Genomic DNA, 23,777 nt, shown 5'->3' with positions numbered 1-23,777 from the left:
AAGGCTATGAGTCAGTAAGAGTTTGCACACACACACACACACACACACACACACACACACACACACACTCACCAGTGCTGCTTGTATTATCTTCCCCAGGAAGGTTCCCTACAGCTCCAGCTGTGGGTCAGATCACTCTATCCTTTAGCTCAGAAAAGAAGGGATGAAATGGAACAGAGGAGTAAAAGAGGACGAGAAGAAGGTATAAAAGCCAGACCAGCTGGCTTAGAGGAGAAACACCCAGAGACCTGGGTGACCGTGTTCGGCTCAAAGCTACCAACTGCACACTGAGAGGAAAGAGACATAACCAGCCCCCAGCAGCGCCCTCAGACACACACACACCCTGTGACCTCCCTCAGAGGCGTCATGCCCATAGTGGGCACAGGGGCACATGCCCCCTCAGATTTGTCCTTTAAAAAAAAATATATATATATATATATATATATATATATATTTTTTTTTAATGTGTTTCTCTGTAATAGTTTCTACTAGCCACCTAGCAATTTGGGCAGTAGGTAGCCTAGCGGTTAGAGTGTCTAGCCAATAACCAAAATGTCGCTAGTTTGAATACAACAAGGTGAAAAATCTGCCAATGTGCCCTTGAGCAAGGCACTCAACCCAAATTGTTCCAGGGTCACTGTTGATAATGGCTGACCCTGTCCGTGACCCCATTTTCTAAGGGTGTCTCAAGAGGAGTTGGGATATGCAAAAATGTCCAATTCCCACATGTGTATAATAGACACTTTTCATTATTATAATCATTTTATGAAGTTGGCTTTAGCTAGCCCAGATAGGTTCCCAATCTCCTAATCTCATTACTAGCTACCAAGAGATAATTTCATAATATCACTCAAGCTAGTAGCTAGTTTGTCTAACTATCTTAGCTGGCATGCCTGCTGGCAAGGTTGGTAGACTTCAGAAAAGCAAGCAATTAATAAGTGCATATAATAAGACTCCTTTCAATCTTTTACCCAGATTTGAGCGGAGATGCAGAGAAGCATATTTAGTTTCTTAACAACAACAGAAAAGCCACCAGTCAGGAGGATACAGACAGCCCAAGAGTTACGCTTAGACATGCAGAAAAATATAACTTTTTTTTTTACATATAATTAAGCCTAATGATTATGGCTCTAGGTTCAGGTGTTTGAAAAATGCAAACATTTTCAACGTAGTCGTCCTCACGTACTTTGTGCCCCTTAGATTTTGGGGTGCATGACGCCCCTGTCCTCCCCAGTGCGTTCTGGCTGGGTGTCTGAGGCCGAGGTTTAGTCACCTGTCTCTGTCATTCTGGGTATATTTAGCTGTGAGGTGTCACTAACACTGCCTGTGTGTGTGTGTGTGTGTGTGTGTGTGTGTTACTGACTCTCAGGCCTTTGTAGGCCTTGGCATAAAAGACCCCAGGATTACTGGTCTAAAGGCCTATGGCTCTTCCCATTACAGAGAAAGATGGTTGGAAGAGAGATAGAGACAGCCAGACAGAGAGAGAGAGATAGAGAGAGACAACCAGACAGAGAGAGAGAGAGAGAGAGAGAGAGAGAGAGATAGAGACATCCAGACAGAGAGAGAGAGAGAGAGAGAGAGATAGAGACAGCCAGACAGAGAGAGAGAGAGAGAGAGAGAGAGAGAGAGAGAGATAGAGAGAGACAGCCAGACAGAGAGAGAGAGAGAGAGAGAGAGACATCCACACAGAGAGAGAGAGAGAGAGAGAGAGAGACATCCACACAGAGAGAGAGAGAGAGAGAGAGAGATCAAACCTATGAACATGGCCCGGATTTCAACACACTGAGCATCTGCTAGGCCGGGGCTTAGTTTTAACCTGCTCACTTCTCTCAGATCACTACCGATGAAGGGAAGGAGAGAGAAGATGAAGCTACTAAATACACCTACAAGGTTCCTATAGGGTTAGTGTGACGATACAGTGGGTTCTTGACGACCAAGGATAATACGCAAACAAACGCACACAAACACAATGATAACAAATAGTGGGGCAGCACATTGGTCTCAGCTGTAGGAATCTCTATACGCATGAGAGCTCAGGTATAAACCTACTCTATAGCTGATGGGAAGTTACACCTTCACAAGTTTAATGGCTTCTCCACACTGTTGACTTTACTTGGCCACTACCTGCTGACTTGACAGATTCACCAGACACACACACACAGGCCCAGTCTGGAAGTGACCATATATTGTACTGCTCATATACAGTACAGTCCTGAGATGGTGAATGATTAGTTTGAGCCTTAATCTAAGCAGTCCTGAAGTCTGTCAGTCTGAGAGTTCAGCTCAGGTTCAGTTTGTTGTTATAGTAAAACATCAACACATTCAGGCCATTACTCTCAGTGGTGGAAAATACCCAATTGTCATACTTGAGTAAAAGTGAAGATACCTTCATAGAAAATGACTCAAAGTAAAAGTCACCCAGTGAAATACTACTTGCGTAATAGTCTAAAAGTATTTGGTTTTAAATATACTTAAGTATCAAAAGTCTAAATATTTCAAATTCCTTATATTAATTAAACCAGACGGCACGATTTAATTTTTGAATTTTTTATTTACGGATAGCCAGGGGCACACTCCAATACTCAGACATAATTTACAAACGTGTGTTTAGTGAGCCCGCCAGATCAGAGGCAGTAGGGATGACCAGGGATGTTCTCTTGATAAGTGCGTGAATTGAAACATTTTCATGTCCTGCTAACCATTCAAAATGTAACAAGTACTTTTGGGTGTCAGGGAAAATGTATGGAGTAAAAAGTACATTATTTTCTTTAGGAATGTAGTGAAGTCAAAGTTGTCAAAAACATGAATAGGAAAGATACCCCCCCAAAATACTTAAGTAGTACTTTAAAGTAGTTTTACTTATGTACTTTACACATCTGATTACTCTAACGAGTTAGCTGACAGACTTGTGTGGGTGGCTGTTTGCAGGTGTGTGCGTGCACTTACTAGACGGCCCCTGACAGACTGATGCCCCTGATCCACCATCCTCCAGGACGTGAAGAGCGGGAGAGAAGAGAGGGGAGATAGTCGGAAAGGATGAAGAGAGACGAGAGAACCGAGAGGGATATCTGAGGTGAGAGTATGGGTGTTATTGTGTGAGGGGCGGGCAGAGGAGAGGAAGGGGCTGGTCTCTCATCCAGTAATAATATTTTCTGGAGCTCTCTCCAAAACATCTGGTTCTCTTCAGACAAGCCTTATTGCTACTGACACTACTTATTTGTCTTTCACCCACACCTCTCCCACCTACATGCACATGTATACACAAGCACACACACGTGCACACTGCACTCACACACGAGTGTGTGCCCCCTGTCCCCTCTCAGTTGCTTTTGGCTGGAGAATTGTTTCCCATAGAGTTGCTGGTTCAAGCCTCGTTCCGGCTGTTCCCCCTAAATTGTTACGCCTCCTTCACAGACCGGATGGCACTTCATGTTCTTTTCCTATAGAAAACCCTTGTGTGGCTATTCAATGGGCCGTGTTATGTTTTAGTTATGAATGAAACGGTCAAACAAACTAGAACTGTAATAAACCTGCGATGTAGCAATGTTGTAGGTTTACTGGCAGAGTGTAAAGTAAAATCTCTCTCCTCTCCTGCTGTTTCCTGTCTTCCAAATCCCCTCTTTTACCCTCTGCTGTGGGGGGGCGTGACCAATGGCCACAGAAATCAGTAGTGCTTGTAATGGATTCATCCGTGAAGAATATCACTGTCAGTACATGCCATTATCCTTCCAGCAGTATACAAGCTGTAAAAGTTTAAAATGCCAGTTACCGAGACAATGGCAACTAACTAAATAGGTTTTAGTTCACTGGAGAATGCAGCTGGTCTGCCACAGGGATTATGGGCTATAGTTGTGTTGGGCTAGGCTGTGGGGCCCTGTAGGGTTGGGCTGGGACCAGCGGAGAGCCCTGTGCTACGTGTTTGGGTTGGGCTAGGACTGGGGCTTCGGTCCAGATATGAGATGATGTGGGGTAGAGGCTGAGGCTCCACTCCCCAGAAGATAGTGTTACCGTGAAAGCCATGAGCGAGTGGAAACTAATCTACCCTTACCAAGCTGCCGCGCATAGCTGACAGTCCATGCTACATCTGTGTGTGTGTGTGTGTGTTGTGTGTGTGTGTGTGTGCTTCACCAGCTGCTTGCGTCTCTTCCAGTCAATGGTGTTTAGAAAATATCTTGGAAAAAAAACAACCTTACTTATAAGTACAGCTCAATTCATGCAATCAAGCAGGGACACACACACCAAACACACGTCTAAGTGCAGGAGGGCATCTCAACAATGAGCGGGGCACCTTTGAAGTGTCGTTAGCTCTATCCTGGGTCAGTCATAACAACTGACTGGAACAACAGCCATCAAGGCCACGACAGGTGGATACACATGACAGGGCTATAGGCTGGGGCTATACGGGCCATTTTCCAGGACAAAGATTAGAAACCTATTCCTGGAATGAAACACTTTCGATGGAGATTCCAGAACTGGGCTTATATCTGTGAAATATCGTACAAAAACGTTGACTAGCTAGTTTTGAGACAGCTAAATTCTGGTCATTCTAAGGTGGAACTCTGGGTACCGGTATTCTACTGCAGAATTTGGGGTATTCTCCATCTCCTGTGGAATCCTGGCCATCCTCCTGCCGGGTCAGGCCAGGGGTCATGGTTCTCACCTGTACATTCCTGTAGTTGTGCAGATATGCAACTTGCTATAGCCACGTGTCATTATATGAATGAATGGATGGTACATTTTACAGTCCACCAATAGTTACTTCGATTTTTTTTAAACAGTAATGACCTAATATTGGTGTAATAAATAGGCGTTGGTTTCTTTTAGATTAATTGACACAAGTCCAGCTTCACTACTGTATGTGGCACTTGGTACCAGGTACAGTGCCTTGCGAAAGTATTCGGCCCCCTTGAACTTTGCGACCTTTTGCCACATTTCAGGCTTCAAACATAAAGATATAAAACTGTATTTTTTTGTGAAGAATCAACAACAAGTGGGACACAATCATGAAGTGGAACGACATTTATTGGATATTTCAAACTTTTTGAACAAATCAAAAACTGAAAAATTGGGCGTGCAAAAATATTCAGCCCCTTTACTTTCAGTGCAGCAAACTCTCTCCAGAAGTTCAGTGAGGATCTCTGAATGATCCAATGTTGACCTAAATGACTAATGATGATAAATACAATCCACCTGTGTGTAATCAAGTCTCCGTATAAATGCACCTGCACTGTGATAGTCTCAGAGGTCCGTTAAAAGCGCAGAGAGCATCATGAAGAACAAGGAACACACCAGGCAGGTCCGAGATACTGTTGTGAAGAAGTTTAAAGCCGGATTTGGATACAAAAAGATTTCCCAAGCTTTAAACATCCCAAGGAGCACTGTGCAAGCGATAATATTGAAATGGAAGGAGTATCAGACCACTGCAAATCTACCAAGACCTGGCCGTCCCTCTAAACTTTCAGCTCATACAAGGAGAAGACTGATCAGAGATGCAGCCAAGAGGCCCATGATCACTCTGGATGAACTGCAGAGATCTACAGCTGAGGTGGGAGACTCTGTCCATAGGACAACAATCAGTCGTATATTGCACAAATCTGGCCTTTATGGAAGAGTGGCAAGAAGAAAGCCATTTCTTAAAGATATCCATAAAAAGTGTTGTTTAAAGTTTGCCACAAGCCACCTGGGAGACACACCAAACATGTAGAAGAAGGTGCTCTGGTCAGATGAAACCAAAATTGAACTTTTTGGCAACAATGCAAAACGTTATGTTTGGCGTAAAAGCAACACAGCTGAACACACCATCCCCACTGTCAAACATGGTGGTGGCAGCATCATGGTTTGGGCCTGCTTTTCTTCAGCAGGGACAGGGAAAATGGTTAAAATTGATGGGAAGATGGATGGAGCCAAATACAGGACCATTCTGGAAGAAAACCTGATGGAGTCTGCAAAAGACCTGAGACTGGGACGGAGATTTGTCTTCCAACAAGACAATGATCCAAAACATAAAGCAAAATCTACAATGGAATGGTTCAAAAATAAACATATCCAGGTGTTAGAATGGCCAAGTCAAAGTCCAGACCTGAATCCAATCGAGAATCTGTGGAAAGAACTGAAAACTGCTGTTCACAAATGCTCTCCATCCAACCTCACTGAGCTCGAGCTGTTTTGCAAGGAGGAATGGGAAAAAAATTTAGTCTCTCGATGTGCAAAACTGATAGAGACATACCCCAAGCGACTTACAGCTGTAATCGCAGCAAAAGGTGGCGCTACAATGTATTAACTTAAGGGGGCTGAATAATTTAGCACGCCCAATTTTTCAGTTTTTGATTTGTTAAAAAAGTTTGAAATATCCAATAAATGTCGTTCCACTTCATGATTGTGTCCCACTTGTTGTTGATTCTTCACAAAAAAATACAGTTTCATATCTTTATGTTTGAAGCCTGAAATGTGGCAAAAGGTCGCAAAGTTCAAGGGGGCCGAATACTTTCGCAAGGCACTGTAAGTACCAATTGTGTTGAAATTGTTCTAGGTAAATACCAGAACGTTTCTAGAGATTTGCCAAGTAAATACAAAGTACCAGCTTAAACTGGGCTTTAAAATAAAGTGTTACTGAATTAATTTAAAAAAAGGTATAAGCATTACATGAATTCCTCTTGCATATCAAGTTTTCAAGTGTGTGTGTGTGTGTGTGTGTGTGTGTGTCGCTCGGACACCTAAGGCTAGGGGAAGGGGAAGTCCAGGCTAGTACCATGCATTCACACTGATCCATCAGACTCCCAGTCCAAAAGCATAAGGAGAGCCACAGGTCAAGCTGTCTGACCTATCCTAACGCTGGCCCGAGGGGAGGGGAGTGACCGTAAACAGTTCCCAGGTGTCGGAGGTTAAGTGTTGTCACATGGCCCGCACAGCCCACCTAATGACTGACAGGTGTCGAACTTTGACCCATGTTACCATGGAAACAAGGTGTTTAAGCCACATCACGGACATGAGCATCACTTCTCGTAAGAACAAAACACAAATAGGGCAAATTGTCTGTTTTAAAGAGAGATGTGGGGTTTTGCTCTCTAAAAAGTCTATAATTGGGGCATTTGGGAAAATGAGAACAATGTGATATTGTGCTATAGAGAGTACAGTCTATCACCAACTATACTTTACAGCTGTGGTGATGGGATATACCTGTAGCTAAAGGCTTTCTCAGTCCAAAGGGTGTTGAGGGGCATGTGAGGGAGGGGAGATAGGGTGACTATCCCCCTATTCTCATCCTAACCACCCCTATTGATTGTCTGTCATCACCGTAAAGGTATCTGGTATAGATCCCTGCACGGCAGCGAGTGTATTAGTCATTTAGCAGCCACTCTTGTCCAGAGCAACTTACGGTCCGGGCATTCAACTAAAGCACAGTAAAATCATAACCACAACCCGAGGTTCTGGACGTGTCCATTCTCCCAATCAGTAATAGTGTAACTGCCAGTCACTGGGTAGAGCAGAGGGGCAATATGACATATTTTTAGAGTTCTCATCAACTCCGATAATTACCAGCAGGACAAAGGAGTGAGGGGGTAGTTGGGAGGGTAGGGTGGAGGGGGTCGAGGGGGTTGTAGGGGGAGCGTTAAATGCCCCCCTGCATTGGCACATGCTCAGCTGTTGGATAAGGGCAAACTGTCCGGACAGAGCCACTCAGAAGCACACACACACACACAAAGACTCCAGAAATAAACTACCCCAGCAACTCCCCAGTTACAGCCTCGCCATCTCCCCCCTGTGGGTTACACAGACAAACACACACACACCCACACACACACCACTGGCATTAGAAACCTCAAACCCTCCAATTACAGGGAGGAAACTCCCAAAATCGTCTACCCTGTCATCATCTGATTGGCTAGGTTTATTACCTAAGCAAACTGAGACTAACTATGGGACTGAAACCAAAAGTAAATCACAAACTTTTAATCTAAATCAGCCTGCCTGGAGTTTTGGCTGAAACCAAAATATGAGGAAGCATTGTGGTGTCAGCCTGAGTTGATTTGAACTCTCAGTGTAATGTATTTATTGTGCAGGGGCGTAGGCATGGGGGGCACAGGCCCACCCACTAGGGAGTCAGGCAAAAATCACATTTCTGCAGCCCCCACCCCACCAACAAATGTCTGGCTATGCCCCAGATATTGTGAACTTCTTTCAGTGGAGGCTTCTCAGAGGAAGAAGGGGAGGACCATCAACCTCAGTGAATTTCATAAAAATATATTTTTTTAAATATTTAAAAAGTTGTACTTTTTAGATAAAACTGAACAAAATATAATCACGTCACTAAATAATTGATTAAAACACTATTTTGCAATGAAGCTCTACAGTAGCCTCAACAGCACTCTGTATGGTAGCACCACGGTGTGGCCGAAGGGCAGCTAGCTTCCATCCTCCTCTGGGTACATGGACTTCAATACAAAACATAGGAGGATCATGGTTCTCACCCCCTTCCATAGACGTACACAGTAATTATGACAACTTCCGGAGGATGTTCTCCAACCTATCAGAGCTCTTGCAGCTAGCTAGCACTGCAGTGCATAAAATGTGGTGAATAGTTGACTCAAAGAGAGAGAAAGACAATAGTTGAACTGTTTTGAACAAATAATTTTCTTCCAAAATGAAGGAGAAGCAAGAGAGAGATAGCATTTCTTTTTCAGTTTCACTTAATTAGCCAGAAATTGCAGCTAGCTAGTTTAGCCTACTCAAACAGAAGTATGCTATGTTAGCTGGCTATGACTATCCAGCGCAACACTAGAACTATTCCAAGTCAAGGTACGCTTTTGATTTGACTAATTTATTGCCACTGGGGACCGCCGGTGTAAGTGTAACCAATGTGAAATGGCTAACTAGTTAGCGAGGTCACTTGCTCTGCGACCTTGAAGTAGTTGTTCCCCTTGCTCTGCAAGGGCCGCGGCTTTTGTGGAGCGATGATTAACGATGCTTCGTGGGAGGCAGTTGTTGACGTGTGCAGAGAGAGGGTCCCTGGTTCGAGCCCAAGTAGGGGCAAGGAGAGGGACGCAAGCGAAACTGTTACATTGATGCTGTTGATCCGGGTCATGACACCAGTGATAGCAGATGTTAATCGTACTCTCCTTGCATTGTGTTTTGTCCAAATAAATCACCCCAGCCAGTGGTCCCAGTTGAGCATTATTTATAATCTGTTGTTAAATAGAGAACAGCACGTTAGTTGTGCAGGGCTTAATGATGTTGATGGCTGTCGATGGTAAAATCCCATGCATCACATTTTCATACTGGGCATAAACAAAATACAAAAATACAATACAAAATATAACATGTGTAAATACGTGTTGTTAAATAGTAAACAGCTCGTTAGTTGTGCAGGGCTTAATGATGTCGATGGCTGTCGATGGTAAAATATGTAGCATGAAAACAACTGTGTTAGCAGTGAGCTTATGTGACCATTACATTGGTGCATGCTAGCTAACACACTTATATACAATAAGAATGCTTGAACATTAAATAGACCTTTCTTTAGAGGCAAGTGGAAACAAAACCAACCCTGTTACATTAACTGCTTACTGACTGGAAACAGAAAGGGGGATACCTAGTCAGTTGTACAACTGAATGCATTCAACTGAAATGTGGACTGCACACTGTAACGCTGAATGATTGTAGTGGGTTTACTAACACGTTAGTTTTATTAGCTATGTTGACTAAGACATTACTTTAGTGAATATGGTGACAACGATGTAGGCTGTGTGTAGTGGTTATGATATGGTTTGGCTTGGAAAAGGTTTGTAAACTTTCATTCACAGGCTAGGTTGTAGCAACCTCATGATGGGTATAGGGACAATTTGAGCATCATGCCTGGAATATGAATGAAAGTCATCCAATATGCTGTAACAGAAATAAGGCCAGGCTCATGAACAACGCTCCATCATCTTAAACGCCACGGACTTCTTTACTGTGTATCAGTTCTCTAACATGGCTTCCTTTCAAGTTCAGGTTTATTAGTATAACTCATCTTTACATAACAGGTATGATATATGATGTTACAGCGGTTCTGGCCTCACTTACCATAGACACACAGCAGTCGAGTGAGAAGTCCATTTTTCAATGTTTTGTTTAACCTTTCATTTATCAGGTAGTCATACTGAGACCAAGGTATATTTTACAGATGAGCCCTGAATGCCAGACATTACTGAATGCCAGACATTACGGAAAATACACACACAATATAAATAGAAAATGCAAGCAGAAAGAAAAACAGTCATGAAATAAAAACACATTCATCAGTAAAAAAGGTCCTCAATCAGCTTTCTGAATTGCCTTAGAGGCACCACAACATCACATTTAAGAACATGTTGAAGGTTGTTCCACAAATAAGCTGCAAGAAAGCTAAAAGCTTATTTACCTAACTCCGTTCGAGACCAAAGGAATTTCCAGTTAGCCATCCCTGAGACTGGGTGTGGTGTTGTAACTCATGTGTCAATCTCTGGTCCAATGTAAGTGTTTGAGATATTACAACACTTCCCTCTAGTGGTTAAAAGGCAGAACGACAGACAGTCACACTGACAGACAGACCAAACCATTGTTTTTGTACATTTAACCTTTAACTAACTAGGCAAGTCAGTTAAGAACATATTCTTATTTACAATGACGGCCTACCATAGGCGACGCTGGGCCAATTGTGCACTGCCCTATGGGACTCCCAATCATGGCCAGATGTGATGCAGCCTGGATTCGATCCAGGTACTGCAGTGAGACCTCGCACTGAGATGCAGTGTCTTAGTTGTTGCATCATTGTGAAGTCGGCACCAAGGTTATTATAGCAAACGAAAACTGAAACAAATCAGAAAAAAACTATTTCAAAAACTGAAATAAAATAATTAAGAACCCTGTTACCAGTCCCTCAGGCATTTTGCCTTTTTGAAAAACCTGTAAAAACGGTGGCAAGCATCCACACAAGAGAAAAGTTTATCATTCTACAGTAGCCTACACCTGTCAGTCAACTGATCAACGCATCCTATGCACTGTAGCCCTATTAATAAGGTGGTAACACAGACCATTCAGTGGTTCAGCCATAGCCACACAGGGCGCAGTACGAAAAAGGATGTAAATGTATGCCCTCACTAATACAAGTTACTCTGGAAAGAACTGAAAACTGCTGTTCACAAATGCTCTCCATCCAACCTCACTGAGCTCGAGCTGTTTTGCAAGGAGGAATGGGAAAGAATGTCAGTCTCTCGATGTGCAAAACTGATAGAGACATACCCCAAGCGATTTACAGCTGTAATCGCAGCAAAAGGTGGCGCTACAAAGTATTAACTTAAGGGGGCTGAATAATTTTGCACGCCCAATTTTTCAGTTTTTGATTTGTTAAAAAAGTTTGAAATATCCAATAAATGTCGTTCCACTTCATGATTGTGTCCCACTTGTTGTTGATTCTTCACAAAAAAATACAGTTTTATATCTTTATGTTTGAAGCCTGAAATGTGGCAAAAGGTCGCAAAGTTCAAGGGGGCCGAATACTTTCGCAAGGCACTGTATATATGTGATGTGAGTAATGTAAAACAAGTAAACCTTATTAAAAGTGGTATTGCTTAAAGTGACTAGTGATCCATTTATTAAAGTGTCCAGTGATTGGGTCTCAATGTAGGCAGCAGCCTCTCTGAGTTAGTGACTCCTGTTTAACAGTCTGATGGCCTTGAGATAGAGGCTGTTTTTCAATCTCTCGAACCCAGCTTTGTTCCCCCTGTACTGACCTCGCCTTCTGGATGATAGCGGTGTGAACAGGCAGTGGCTCGGGTGATTGTTGTCCTTGATCTTTTTGGCCTTCCTGTGACATCGGGTGCTGGAGGGCAGGTAGCTTGCCCCTGGTGATGCGTTGTGCAGACCGCACCACCCACACAGACCATGTGTGGCTTGTCACCCAAAACCCTGACAAACTTTTACAGATGCACAATTGAGAGCTTCCTGTCGGGCTTCCTGTATCACCGCCTGGTACATCAACTGCACCGCCCAGAACCGTTCTGGGTGACAAGCCACATTTCTTTAGCCTCCTGAGGTTGAAGAGGCTCTGTTGCACCTTCTTCACCACACGGTCTGTGTCGGTGGACCATTTCAGTTTGTCTGCGATGTGTATGCCGAGGAACTTAAAACTTTCCACTGCTGTCCCTTCGATGTGGATAGGGGGGGGAGAGACTCAAGTTACAAACGCTGGTAAACACACATTTAGTTTAGATGTTTTCACAAAAGTATTGCACTGGGCCTTTACTATTCCTGTATGAGCGGACCGATATAAACGTCTTCAGCGCAGGCAATATTTTTTTTTGCATCCCGCCAAAAAACTCCATTATTTGATTATATCACATTTTATTAGTCACATGCGCTAAAAACAACAGGTGTTGACCTTACAGTGAAATGCTTACTTACGAGCCCCTAACCAACAATGCAGTTGCAAAAATAAGAAATAAAAGTAATTAAAGAGCAGCAGTAAAATAACAATAGCGAGATTACATACAGGTGGGTACCAGTACAGAGTCATTGTGCGGGGGCACCAGTTTGTTAATAAGGTAATAAGTACATGTGGATAGAGTTAATAAAAGTGACTATTTATAGATGAAAACAGAGAGTAGCAGCGGTGTAAAATAGGGGGAGGGGCAATGCAAATAGTCTGGGTAGCCATTTGATTAGATGTTCAGAAGACTTGTGGCTTGGGGGTAGAAGCTGTTTAGAAGCCTCTTGGACCTAGATTTGGCGCTCCGGTACCACTTTCCATGCGGTAGCAGAGAGAACAGTCTATGACTAGGGTGGCTGGAGTCTGACCATTTTTAGAACCTTCCTCTGACACCGCCTGGTATAGAGGTCCTGGATGGCAGGGAGCTTGGCCCTAGTGATATACTGGGCCGTTCGCACTACCGTCTGTACCGTCTCTACCTAGGAAGAAACCAAGAAGGGAACCAGGCTATGTGGGGTGGCCAGTCCTCTTCTGGCTGTGCCGGGTGGAGATTATAACAGAAATGGCCAAGATGTTAAAATGTTCATAAATGACCAGCATGGTCAAATAATAATAATCACAGGCAGAACAGTTGAAACTGGAGCAGGCAGCAGCACGGCCAGGTGGACTGGGGACAGCAAGGAGTCATCATGTCAGGTAGTCCTGAGGCATGGTCCTAGGGCTCAGGTCCTCCGAGAGAGAGAGAGAATTAGAGAGAGCATACTTAAATTCACACAGGACACCGGATAGGACAGGAGAAGTACTCCAGATAACAAACTGACCCTAGCCCCCCGACACATAAACTACTGCAGCATAAATACTGGAGGCTGAGACAGGAGGGGTCAGGAGACACTGTGGCCCCATCTGATGACACCCCCGGACAGGGCCAAACAGGAAGGATATAACCCCACCCACTTTGCCAAAGCACAGCCCCCACACCACTAGAGGGATATCTTCAACCACCAACTTACCATCCTGAGACAAGGCTGAGTATAGCCCACAAAGATCTCTGCCACGGCACAACCCAAGGGGGGGCGCCAACCCAGACAGGAAGATCACATCGGTGACTCAACCCACTCAAGTGACACACCCCTCCTAGGGATGGTATGAAAGAGCCCTAGTAAGCCAGTGACTCAGCCCCTGTAATAGGGTTAGAGGCAGAGAATCCGAGTGGAAAGAGAGGAACCGGCCAGGCAGAGACATCAAGGGCGGTTCGTTGCTCCAGAGCCTTTCCTTTCACCTTCACACTCCTGGGCCAGACTACACTCAATCATATGACCCACTGAAGAGATGAGTCTTCAGTAAAGACTTAAAGTTTGAGACCGAGTTTGCGTCTCTCATATGGGTAGGCAGACCATTCCATAAAAATTGAGCTCTATATGAGAAAGCCCTGCCTCCAGCTGTTAGCTTAGAAATTCCAGGGACAATTAGGAGGCCTGCGTCTTGTGACCGCAGCGTACGTGTAGGTATGTACGGCAGGACCAAATCAGAGAGATCGGTAGGAGCAAGCCCATGTAATGCTTTGTAGGTTAGCAGTAAAACCTTGAAATCAGCCCTTGCTTTGACAGGAAGCCAGTGTATGGAGGCTAGCAATGGAGTAATATGATCAAATTTTGGGGTTCTAGTCAGGATTCTAGCAGCCGTATTTAGCACTAACTAAAGTTTATTTAGTGCTTTATCCGGGTAGCCGAAAAGTAGAGCATTGCACCAATTGTACCAGGCAGTGATGCAACCAGTAAGGATGCTCACGATGGTGCAGCTGTAGAACCTTTTGAGGATCTGAGGACCCATGACAATTATTTTCAGTCTCCTAAGGGGGAATAGGTTTTGTCGTGCCCTCTTCACGACAGTCTTGGTGTGCTTGGACCATGTTAGTTTGTTGGCGATGTGGACACCAAGGAACTTGAAGCTCTCAACCTGCTCCACTACAGCCCCGTCGATGAGAATGGGGGCATGCTCTGTCCTCTTTTTCCTGTAGTCCACTATCATCGTCTTGATCACGTTGAGGGAGAGGTTGTTGTCCTTGCACCACACGGCCAGTCCCCTCCTGTACTCCCTGTAAGCTGTCTCGTTGTTGTCGGTGATCAGGCCTACCAATGTTGTGTCATCAGCAAACTTAATGATGGTGTTGGAGTCGTGCCTGGACGTGCAGTCATGAGTGAACAGGGAGTACAGGAGGGGACTGAGTATGCACCCGAGGATCAGCGTGGCGGATGTGTTGTTACCTACCCTTACCACCTGGGGGCGGCCTGTCAGGAAGTCCAGTATCCAGTTGCAGAGGGAGGTGTTTAGTCCCATGGTCCTTAGCTTATTCATGAGCTTTGAGGGCACTATGGTGTTGAACGCTGAGCTATAGTCAAATAATAGCATTCTCACATAGGTGTTCCTTTTGTTCAGGTGGGAAAGGGCAGTGTGGAGTGCAATAAAGATTGCATCATCTGTGGATCTGTTGGGTGGTATGCAAATTGGAGTGGGACTAGGGTTTCTGGGATAATGGTGTTGATGTGAGCCATGACCAGCCTTTCAAAGCACTTCATGGCTACAGTCGTGAGTGCTAAAGACGGTAGTCATTTAGGCAGGTTACCTTAGTGCCTGTGCCCAAGAACACTATGGTGGTCTGCTTAAAATATGTTGGTATTACAGACTGAAAGGGAGAGGTTAAAAATGTCAGTGAAGACACTTGCCAGTTGGGTCAGCGCATGCTCGCAGTACACGTCCTGGTAATCCGTCTGGCCCTGTGAACCTGTTTAAAAAGGTATTTTTCACATCGGCTGCAGAGAGCGTGATCACACAGTCTTCTGGAACAGCTGGTGCTCTCATGCATGTTTCAGTGCTATTTGCCTCGAAGCGAGCATAGAAGTTGTTTAGCTCATCTGGTAGGCTCATGTCACTGGGCAGCTCTCGGTTGCGCTTCCCTTTGTAGTCTGTAATGGTTTGCAAGCCCTGCCACGTCAGACGAGCGTCAGAGTCAGTGTAGTACAATTCGATCTTAGTCCTATATTGACGCTTTGCCTGTTTGATGGTTCATCGGAGGACATAGCAGGCTTCCGGGTTTGAGTCCCGTTCCTTGAAAGCGGCAGCTCTAGCTTTTAGCTCGATGCAGATGTTGCCTGTAATCCATGGCTTATGGTTGGGGTATGTACCTACGGTCACTGTGGGGACGACATCATCGATGCACTGATTGATGAAGCCAATGACTGTGGTGTACTCCTCAATGCCATCAGAGGAATCCCGGAACATATTCCAGTCTGTGCTAGTAAAACAGTCCCGTAGGCCTCTATTTTTAGACAATAACAATATTCTACTGTGGTTGCAACACAGTACAACGAGGAATGTATTACTGTTATCAGGTGAATACACAATTATTAGGTAGGGCTGGGATGTAGGCAATTTTTTTATTAGGATCCCCATTAGCTGTAGCAATTGCAGCAGCTAGTCTTCCTGGGGTCCACACAAAAAAAATGACATGAAAAGGAACATTAATAGACAAGAACAGCTTAAGGACAGAACTACATGCATTTAAAACGTCACACATGGCTGGCGGGTTAAGTCTGTGTGTACATTGACTATGCAAACCATTTGGAATTTTCAACACAGTAATGCTTCTTCTAAAAACAAAATGTGATGCAGTCAGTCTCTCCTTTACTTATGGGCAAGAGACTGGCATACATAATATTGATTATATCCCTCCGATTACAGTGAAGAGAAAAACCACTCAAACATCCCGTTTAGAATGTTTCATGCCAAAATAACTGCATCAAATGTTCTGTCACATGTGCCAAATACAACTGGTGTCTTTACTGTGAAATGCTTGCTTATGAGCCCTTGGTAACCATGCAATAACACAAAACAGTAACACAAAATAGCAACACAAGAGGAATAAAATAAAATACAATAATGAAGCTATATACAGGGAGTACCATACAAGCTAGGCTTGATTAGGCAACCATTTGGATCAATTATGGGTCTATTCTAGACAGTTTACAAAGGTCCAGAAAGGTACATTAGCAGGCTACTCATATGGTATATTTTGATCGATCTCGCTCCCTTTCTCCTTCTTCCACTCTCCCTCCTTCCCAATTCCCAGCCAGGGGCCTATTCATTACTGAAACCATTTACCATTTATAACAAAACCAAGGAAAAAGAGAGTTTCTATTGGACAAATTCAGGTCCCTCACCGTTTTGTTCCGTTTGCTTCTGGTTAAGAAATGTTTTGCAAATTAATTGACATAATGAATACCCTCCAGTTCTTTAGTTTTTTGTATTTTATGTTCAGCAAGCAAGAGCAGGCTCTGGTAGTAAATAAAATGCTAGAAATAAGTGTAGAACAAGCTACTGTAGGCCTAGTCTAGCTTTTCTTGGGACTCCAAGAGCTAAAGATAAATTATTAGTAATAATACTGCAGTGAATAGCCTAGTCCTCACCAATCAATAGCAGCTTCAACACCTGATTTAATCCATTCATTCTTTTCCATTGAACTTTTCTTGACTTTCATCAGACAGAGACTACAAAGAAACCCTTACATAATTTTGAAGATAACTATTTTCATGAGCTGTGGTCCTTGCATAGTTGTGCGACAGCATACTTGTTGTGATAAACCAGAGTTGTTTGGTGTTTTGAAGACAACTGGAAACTCGAAGGTCAAATCATGACATCAGTGATCAGAAAGCAAGATGCTGGAGTTTGAGTTCGAAACGATCCCCCCCCCCTCAGACAAATACTGATTACATGACCCTCCCCTGGACTAAATTAAGACATACTAAACCCTTCCCTTCCCTAACTGAACTTACATCCGGGTAACAATTGTTCAAATTTCGACCGCTATTTCACAAAACCTAGAGTCTTAAATTATATCAAACAATGTAACCAACACAGAAGTCTCCTAAATTAAATTGAGGTCATCTCAATGACGCTTTCACATCATTTAAGTGTAATGATTATTCTAATTATGTGGATAGTCTAGTGAAAATTTTGTTAAAGGAGAAAATTCTAAATAATTGAATTACTGCATACTATGTAGTAGTAGCCTAGCTTGCTGTAGGATATTTGGAATATGAAACAAGGGAACAGCAAATATGTAGTCCCCCACGAATGATGCAAGACACATCATTCACCCAAATTTTACTGAATTGTAATTGGATGCATTTTACCGCCTTATCATACTGTGCTATGATAAACATGTGCCCGTTATAGCGCCACCATGTGGTTGATATGAATGTTCTCGCATATGTTGAGTCTTGAAAGTGTTAGCAACGTGTACCAAATTGTGCTACTATACGAATATCCTCGACTTATTTATATGCGTCGATGTGCCAGACCAGGCCCACGTAAATGTTTATGGTCAATAGCGGCCACGTTGTGTTATGTACTAGTCTGGAAAATATTGCGTTGAGACCTTTATCCATAGACGCCACATATTAAGTTTCACGCAGATCGGTCATTCGGTGACAGAAGAGTAGCATCACTTTTTCCAGAGTAATTTAATAAATGCTGGATATCTATGGCAAGATGCATCATTCGCCCAAGTTCAGTCAAAAATCGGGCTAGTGCTGTCAGATATTGCAGGCGATTAACTTACGAAGAGATCAACAGTCCCCTCCCCGATTTCATCGTGGGGGACACCAACTGAACTAGGCCTATATGAGCTTGTTTCTCCGTCCCTGAACGAACCCATCAAGTTAGGTGTGACTACTAAACTACCATTCATTCAACATGCCTCGTCAATGGTGAACTGACTATTATCACATCAGCAGCAGCCTACTGTCGACACAAAGCTATATCAAGGGGGCAGATCAAGAACTGATTAACACAGGCCGACTAATCTTAAAAACCGTCTACAATAACTTTCTGTGAAGGACGGTATTAGCAGAGCAGCTCTCTGTGCCATGTCGGCTTCCATCCACGCAGCGACGATCACTGAACTACTGCACGTTTCCTTGCTTGTCAATGCGCTCGCGCTTACTACTACTGCGGAAATCAAGAACATTTCGATTTAGAGCAATAAAGAAATGGAATAAATTAACTGAGAAAACTAGAAACCTTTCAATATATAAGTTTAAACATGATTTAAAAACAATTTAAATATAGTATATAGAAATGTTGTGGGACTATAGTAGATGAAGAATCAATGTTTTTTTAGATTGAGTATTTATTGGGTCATTATGTATGTTTGTAATAGTGTGTTATATGTGAAAGTGTGTTTGTATTATAAATTGTATTTTAATGTTAAGGACTCTTGGAAGATTAGTCCAAATGGGGACTAAAAGAGATCCTAATAAAATTTAAATCAAATCATGTGCAGGCAGGAAAGTGCTCTCGCTTAGTTGACTAAACGCTGTAGCTAACTACCTTTGTCGTAATGACGCCATAACCAGGGTTAGAGTTTTAGTGAGGTCCGGAAGGGGGTGGGGGGGTAATTGAAGTTACTTTACTGCATTTCTATACAATAAAATAAAAACTTTTAACATGCCGTTTGGAGAACAGTAAAAAACAAGAATAAAAATACCCCTGACATTATTACCTAAGCTACTGTAAATTCATTCACCTCAGCTGATCTACAAACAGATAGCCTATTAGCTATACAATTGTAACAATATACCCCGAAAGTGGGAAAATGTGAGATGATTCACACTGACATGTAGCATCAACAATGACACGAAAACGTGATATCTGTTCAACTGTATTGTTTTGCATTTTTATTTCAGGATTAACGTAAGGCCTATATGGAAGATGTTCATATTGAAACATATCTTTCTTAAATTCCTAACTCGTTCGATAAGATTAGTACCACTTTTCTCAGGGGACCCCACATGGGTCCCTGACCCCAAGTTTGGGACCTTAAGATGTTGCTACGGCATGAAATCCTATAAAGAGATTTATTTCCTAGCATCCCCGCTCTCTGCTTGCTTCCTCTTTCTCTCCAACTCCTCCGCTTCCTCCTGCATGCATTGCAGCCTGCCCTCACCACTGTCTTTCTCGGTAGCCTACTCAAGTGTATTTTTAGCTCCTGCTGAGGTAGGCTCAGTTTAATGTCATCTAGTAGTTCGTCTCAGGCCTTCGGCCTATGGCGCGAGAGGGCGGAGTAGGCCGAATGTGCTGCAAAAGACAAATCCGGGGGATAACAAGCCACTGTTCATGATTCCGCTCGTTCGCAGAGGTAGGCGCAAATATGTTTTAGTCAGATCAATAATAGTGTTCTGAGCTTTGATCAATGCTTGGAGCAATATTTAGATGTTGACCCGTAATTTATTTTTTGGTGTACAAAATATATAGATTGTGTTGAATTTGATCATACAATTTTTTTTTATGTCTTATTGGCTACGTGAGGTTAATTTGATCGAATATACGTTTTGTAACGCTTAAAGAGTTCACTTATATACAGTGCATTCGGAAAGTAAACAGACCCCTTGAGCTTTTCCAGTTACGTTACAGCCTTATTCTAAAATTGATTAAATTCTGTTTTTCCCTCAAATCTACACACACACACTACCATATAATTACAAAGCCAAAACAGATTTAGATTTTTTATAAATGTGCAAAAATGTCAAACACTGAAATATCAAATTTACATAAGTATTCAGATCCTTTACTCAGTACTTTGTTGAAGCATCTTTGGCAGCGTTTACAGCCTTGAGTCTTCTTGTGTATGACTCTACAAGCTTGGCACACCTGTATTTGGATAGTTTCTCCCAATCTTCTCTGCAGATCCTCTCATGCTCTGTCAGGTTGGATGGGGAGGGTCGCTGCACAGCTATTTTCAGGTCTCTCCAGAGATGTTCGATTGGGTTCAAGTCCGGGCTTTGGCTGAGTTACTCAAGGTCATTGAGACTTGTCCTAAAGCCACTCCTGCATTGTCTTCGCTGTTTGCTTAGGGTCTGTAATATTCATATATGTAAACATACTGAATTGCAATTGGATGCATTTTACCGCCATATCATACTGTGCTATGATTGGTTAAGACCACCCAAATGGTTAGGTCATTGGCAGTTTGATCCTGTTTAGCGATCTGTGAACATGCCAGTTATAGCTAACTAATAAAGAGCTAAGTTAAGAAATATCCTCTAGTACTGCATTTTATTATTTTGTGCAAAACAAGACATGGTGTCAGAGTAAAAGGTCTTAAAATATGGATTTTTCTGGAGTTCCTTCACCTCAAATGGACTGGGAGTCTACAAACTTACCCGATGTATGGCATAAGTACAAACCACATGTGGAGCTAATGTTCTGGATCGGTGAAAAAGGGAGAGATATTTACAACACATGGACACTTACCGAGGCTGAATCAAAGGTACTGAAAACAAACTACGATTGTTTTGAAACATATGTTGTGCCGAAGACCAATACGATTTTCGCTAGGTACAAATTCCATGAGAAAGTACAGGGAGCTAGCGAGTCTTTTGAACAGTTTGTGACAGAGCTGCATCTGCTTGTGAAAGACTGTGATTATGCAAACAAGGATGAGATGGTCAGGGACCGTATTGTATTTGGAATACACTCACCGCGAGTGAGAGAGAAACTTATGAATGTTGGGTCTGAGGTAACGCTGGATAAAGCTATCGACATAGCCAGATCTCACGAACTAGCACAGGCTCAGATGAAAACCATTTTGAGTGGCAGCACGAGCACATCACGTGTGCAAGCAGTGTACGCAGTCAGGTAGACATCAAAGCACACGTTTTAGAACGGAGAGAGACATAACTCAAAAACAGAGCGACAGACTCAAAACATGTGGATACAAAATGCATGGCGAACAAGGAAATTGCCCAGCTAAAGGCAAACAATGTACTAAATGTGGAAAATGGAATCACTTTACAAAAGTGTGCAGAGCTTGCTGTAGAAAAACAGTACACACAGTGAGTGAAGATGAAATGTCAATCAAAGAGTCAAACGCTGATGAACTGTTTGATTCAGTGACACAGAAAAGTCAAATATCAGAGACAGAGCAAGCCTTTGCTGACATTGACATAGGAACACAAGGCACAAAGCTAAAGTTCAAACTAGACACAGGTGCACAAGTAAACATTATTCCTCTGAATAAGTACCACAGCTTGAAATCTGAGTGCCAGCTACAGCCCACCACATGCAGACTGACTGGTTATGGTGAACAGCTCCCAGTAAAAGGCACATGCACTTTCAAATGCAAGGAAAGTGACATGATGTTGGACTTTTAGGTTGTTGACACTAGAGCACCTGCAGTGCTAGGTCTTAAAGCATGTTTAGAAATGGACCTCATCAAGCTAGTTTAATCAGTGACAGTACCAGTAGAGACAGACAATGTACTGGAGGAGTTTGCTGATGTTTTTACAGGAATAGGATTATTCCCAGGAAAATGTACCATTCACCTTGACCCAGACGCAACCCCTGTGGTCTACCCACCGAGAAAGATTCCCCTTGCTCTCCGTGCCCGTCTGAAGAAAGAGTTGGAGAGCATGGAGCAATCTGACATAGTCACCAAGGTTACAGAACCGACTGACTGGGTAAACGCGTTAGTGGTGGTGGAGAAACCACGCACAGGCAAGCTCCGAGTATGTCTCAACCCAAGAGACTTGAACAAGGCTATCAAACGCCCCCATTACCCTTTACCAACGCTAGATGGCATCACACACAAGCTAGCGGGAGCACACTACTTCCGTGCCATGGACGCTAGATCAGGCTACTGGGCTATCAAGCTCACAGAAGAGTAATCTAAGATCACAACATTCAACACACCGTTCGGACGCTACAGGTTCCACCCCCTGCCTATTGGGATTATCTCAGCCCAAGACGAGTTTCAGCGAAAGATCGACGAAATGTACGAAGGCCTCGACGGAGTTGTGGCCATTGTGGACGACATCCTTGTCTATGGTCGAACCAAAGAGGAGCACGACCGAAACCTCCGTGCGATGCTGCAAAGATCCCGCGAGAGAGGAGTCCGGCTCAACCCCGAGAAGAGCACAGTCAGCGCTACAGAGGTCAGCTACTTCGGACATCTTCTCACAGCGAATGGAATCAAGCCAGATCCACAGAAGATCTCAGCCATAAAAGAAATGGGGCCACCAAAGAACCGTGCAGAGCTGGAAACAGTGCTTGGCATGGTCAACTACTCAGCCAAGTTTGCACCCAGCCTCTCCAATGCTAATGCACCCCTGCGTCAACTGCTAAAGCAGTCCAGTGAGTTTCTCTGGGACAAGCAACACGACATTACTTTCCAGAATGTGAAAGACTTGATCACGAGAGAACCAGGACCAATCCTTGCCTACTACGACCCAGACAAAGAGCTCAGACTCCAAGTGGATGCGTCGAAGTATGGACTAGGTGCAGTGCTACTGCAAGAAGGAAAGCCCATCGGCTACGCTTCCAAATCTCACAGACTGTAAAATCAACTACGCAAATCGAAAAGGAGCTCTACGCCATTCTGTTTGGATGTAAACGTTTCCATCAGTACATATATGGACGACAAGTCATTGTGGAATCCGACCACAAGCCCCTTGAGTCAATTATGAGGAAACGACTTGCCGCAGCCCCGCCAAGGCTACAGAGAATGATCCTTCAACTACAAAAATACGACTTCACAATCACTCACTGTCCAGGCAAAGACATCCCTGTCGCAGACACACTCTCCAGGAAGTTTCTTACCTATAAGGACAGCAGCCTCAGTGTAGGCATGTACGTGCACACTGTGTACAGCAATTTACCAGTTTGTGACAAAAAACTGAAGGAGATCCAAGCAGAAACAGAAAATGACTCACAACTCGCAAAGCTGAGGAAAGTCATACAGGATGGATGGCCTGAGGAGAGGAGAAAATGCCCTCAGAGCGTCTCAGAATTCTGTAACCATCGTGATGAACTATCACAGATCAACGGAATAATTTTCAAAGGAAAGAAAATCATTATTCCTACCAGTCTCAGAGAAGAGATTTTGACAAAGGTCCATGCTGGACACACGGGCATGGAAAAGTGCAAACAGAGAGCACGGGACATTTTGTTTTGGCCTGGAATGTGCAAACAAATAGAGGACATTGTTGGTAAATGCGCCATATGTCTTGAACGACGCCCCTCAAACACCAAAGAGCCAATGTTACCTCACTGTATCCCAGACCGACTCTGGCAGGTTGTGGCAACCGATCTGTTTACCTGGAACAACGAGGACTACATCGTAACAGTGGACTACTACAGCAGATACTTCGAACTCAACAAGCTTCACAGCACCACATCTGCAGCTGTGATACACAAGCTGAAAGCAGCCTTTGCCAGGCATGGCATTGTAGAGACTTTAATATCTGACAAAGGGCCTTGTTACAAATCAAATGAGTTT

The 23,777-nt window shown here is 43.5% G+C and overlaps 1 protein-coding gene across 3 annotated transcripts in view; it reads right to left on the bottom strand.

Annotated features, from left to right (window-relative positions):
* mef2ca (myocyte enhancer factor 2ca) overlaps nt 1–394 on the bottom strand; it is a 29,947-nt gene extending 29,553 nt beyond the window's left edge. For all 3 annotated transcript variants that reach the window (XM_036967242.1, XM_036967244.1, XM_036967245.1), the window contains exon 1: nt 73–394. The gene's annotated coding sequence lies outside the window, so the exon portion shown is untranslated. The remainder of the gene's footprint in view (nt 1–72) is intronic.
* Nucleotides 395–23,777: the final 23,383 nt, after the last annotated feature.

This window comes from Oncorhynchus mykiss, chromosome Y (assembly GCF_013265735.2).
Source record: "Oncorhynchus mykiss isolate Arlee chromosome Y, USDA_OmykA_1.1, whole genome shotgun sequence".
In the NCBI taxonomy this organism is placed as follows: Eukaryota; Metazoa; Chordata; class Actinopteri; order Salmoniformes; family Salmonidae; genus Oncorhynchus; species Oncorhynchus mykiss.
The sequence above is the reverse complement of the archived record's forward strand: the minus strand, read 5'-3'. Positions and strand labels throughout refer to the sequence as shown.